The sequence below is a fragment of the Pteropus alecto genome, unplaced genomic scaffold (assembly GCF_000325575.1).
Source record: "Pteropus alecto unplaced genomic scaffold, ASM32557v1 scaffold76, whole genome shotgun sequence".
Classification (NCBI taxonomy): Eukaryota; Metazoa; Chordata; class Mammalia; order Chiroptera; family Pteropodidae; genus Pteropus; species Pteropus alecto.
The window spans coordinates 363,451-367,095 of NW_006443138.1; positions in this window are offsets into that span (position 1 = coordinate 363,451).

Here is a 3,645-nt window from a genome sequence, read left to right on the forward strand (position 1 = left end):
AAATGTTTTTTTTATCACGTTGGAAATTTATTTATTCAAGCAGGTATATTCATTTACTCTTCTGCCTCCCTTTTCCCTATTTAAAAGACACTTATAATTATATCAAGCCTACCCACATAATCCAAGATAATCTCCTGATTTTATGGTAAACAGATTAGTATTCTTATTTCCATTTACAACATTAATTCTCCCTTACCATGTAACATAACATTTTCATAGTAAGATGTAGACATCTTGGTGGGACCATTGTTTTGTCTCCAACATAGGCAACTTTTGGGAAATATATTCATTTTGCTCATGTGTAAAATGGAGATACTATAACCTCAAAAACAATTTTGTCTCGAGCTCTTTCTTCTGTATAGGAGTCTGACTTATGGTATATTAAACAGCATAGGGTCAGGAGTCAGAGAGGTATAGCTACCAACCATGGATAGGTCTGTCACGTTCCTGAGATTTGACCTTGAGATATTTCCTTCAATTTTCTTAGCTTTGATTCTTTACATTTTAATATGGAAATAAAAGTATGTACACATGGAGCTGTTGTGAGAATTAAGTGAAGTAATGTATATAAATTGCAAAAGACACAACGGTGAGACTATTTCAATGAAATAGCATGGATAAATTTTAAAACTTAATGTTAAGCCTAAAAATTATAGAACATATGCATTAAATCAATTTACATACTAAAAGTCAGACAGAACTTTCTTGTTTAGAGAGACACATATATATGTTAAAACTATACAAAAAAAGTAAAGAAATATAAACATAAAACTTAGAATCATGATTGCTGCTGGACTTGCATGAGAGAGAGATTCATGGAGAAGCATATAGGAATGTTCATGTTACTGAAAGTATTCTAATTTTTAAGTCAGAGGGTGAATTCACAAAGGATTAGTTTATAGCTTTATTATGATATTTCTAAACTTGTAAAAAAACCTACCAACACCTATCTATCCTTCTGTGTTTACCAAATATTATAAAATAAATTTTTTAATCAGTAAAATTTTTTTAAAATGCAAAATACCATAATTAGAATGAATAATTATAAAATATCTGGTTGAAGAGAAATGCCCATTTAGTATGTAAAAATAATCATTGCATCACCTTCCTAATACATAAGTTAAATATAATAGAAATAAGACCCTCTGATATAATAGCAGTAGGAAATTGAATAAAGCCAAATATTTTTAGAGAAATGTTAATTCCATTTAGTTAAATCTTCTCAATTAAAGCATTTTTTCATTAAATTATCAATACTCTCAATCCTCATTTCCTCTTTTGTATTGGATCCCATAGTTGAGTTCACTTCTTGTAAATTTTTTTGGGTTTACCCCACAGTAAATCCTTATGAGTGAACTCAGCATACATATCGAATGAGGAAAAGAAAAATAGACCTAAAGAAAATAGACCTGAATCCTTCAGTAGACTTTGAAACAACCAAAGGGCATTTTAAAAATCAAGTTTAGAACTATTTATCCTAGTGAGAAAACTAGAAAAATAATGATCTTTACACTAAAAGGAGAAAAAAAAAGCTAGCTCCAAAAAAGCTAGCCTACCACATACCTTTAGCAATAATATTCTAAACTAATCCATGTGCACTGAAAAGAGTGAGAGAATTTTCCCCTTATGATCCATTTGGGAATGACCTATATTTCAAGCTTTGACTTCTTATTTTGCTATCTCTCTCTCTCTCTCTCTCTCTCTCTCACACACACACACACACACACACACACACACACACAAATCCACTTCTGTCTTTCTTATATAGTTCTTTACAAAGATGGACTTTTAAAAATTGAATTATTATTTTCTCATTGAGCAGGCTGTCATTAAACTTGATAATCATCTTTAAGGTGTGTTTATCAAGAAGAATAATCCAAACACAGATTCTAAAAATGATCTTCATCCAAAATTATTTACCATCCTATGGCCATGCCAACCTGAACAAGCCAATCCTGTTTGATCTCAGAAGCTAAGAAGGGTCAAGCCTGGTTAGTACTTGGATGGGAGGCCATCTAGGAAGACCAGGTGCTGTAGGCATAAAAAATTTAAAAATAAGGGATTGTAAGCTGACAAGATCCTTGCAATCTGTGAGGTCAACCAAGGGTTGCCTTGCCTAAAAAATAAAATAAAATAAAATAAAAATAAATAAATAAATAACAAAATCATTTACTGTCTTATAAACTAAAACTGCAGTGGCTTTCTTGGCTTCCTTTACCTTAATTCTGCTCTTTTCTTTTTCAATTGCAACATTTCTGAAGGAAAAATTTTAAAAGTTAGATTTTATATATCATAAAAAATGTTATATTTCAAAATGAGAAAACTGACATTGAAATGGACTATTTGACAGACCATAATTCTAGAAAAGAGTGTAAGATTGCATTAATATTAAATAGTAATAATGCTAAATAACAATGTCTTCTAATAAGAGTAAAGAAATTTGGAAGTTGTCTCAATCAGAATAATTATTGTTCTCAGGTGATATTCAGACCTCTAAAGGTCTCTGGAAAAACAGTTTGCTCTGTTATTGTTGTCTTTCATTTACATTTTTTTCTTCCTTTTTGCTCCACAAATAATTTTTTCTCCAGGAAAATGTGCACAACAACTCCGAAATATCAAAATAGATTTCCATCTCAACAATTCCACTTTAAAAGTTGTACACCTGAGGATAAATATGAATAGAGAGAAAGCACATGATCTACACTGCAAAAATCCTCTGCTTTACTTGGTCTGAGTAACTGCAGAAGTTTAGAGAACAATGACATAAGTTTGTAGTGATGACACATTGATCACAGTCTTTCAATTGACATATAACATTATAGTACTTGCAGATGTACAACATAATGGTTCGATATATGTATTTATTGTGAAATGACAACCACAATAAATCTAGTTAATATCCATCACCACACAGTTAACATTTTTTTCTCGTGATGAGAACTTTTAAGATTTACTTTCTTAGCAACTTTCAAACATACAATACAGTATTATGAACTATAGTCACCATGCTGTACATTATATCCACTGGATTTATTTTATAACTGGAATTTTACACATTTGATTCCCTTCACCCATTTAGCCCTAACCCACACCCCCACATCCAGTAACTATCAATCTGTTCTCTGTATCCATGCGTTCAGCATTGTTTTGTTTTGTTTTTGAGATTTTACATGTAAGTGAAATCATTCACTATTTGTCTTTTCTTTCTGCTATGGGTTTTTAAAAGAGGAAATAGCCTATGGTAACTATCTATCTTTTATCCTTATGATTAGAAACTTCTCTATGCTATTATTATCTATAAATTTGTTAACTGAAAACGAAGGAGTTATGTCAATATTTTACATGTATTTACATCACAGTACATTATCAAAAATATTTTAGACCATATCTATATATATAACTCAGGTACAATTGATTAGTCTACATTTTTTTCCAAATAAGAAAGTAAAAATAATGCTTGACATCTTTTCAAGACTATAAACCACTGTCTCTCTAAAACCATGTCTAAATCCTGTGTCAGGGAATGGGGAAGCAAGAGATTCACCTGATCTGGGTTTTCTTTCTTCACTTTCTTCCCCTTGCCCATCACATCTCTCTCTCTCGCTCTCTCTCTCTCTCTCTCTCTCTCTCTCGCTCTCTCTCTCT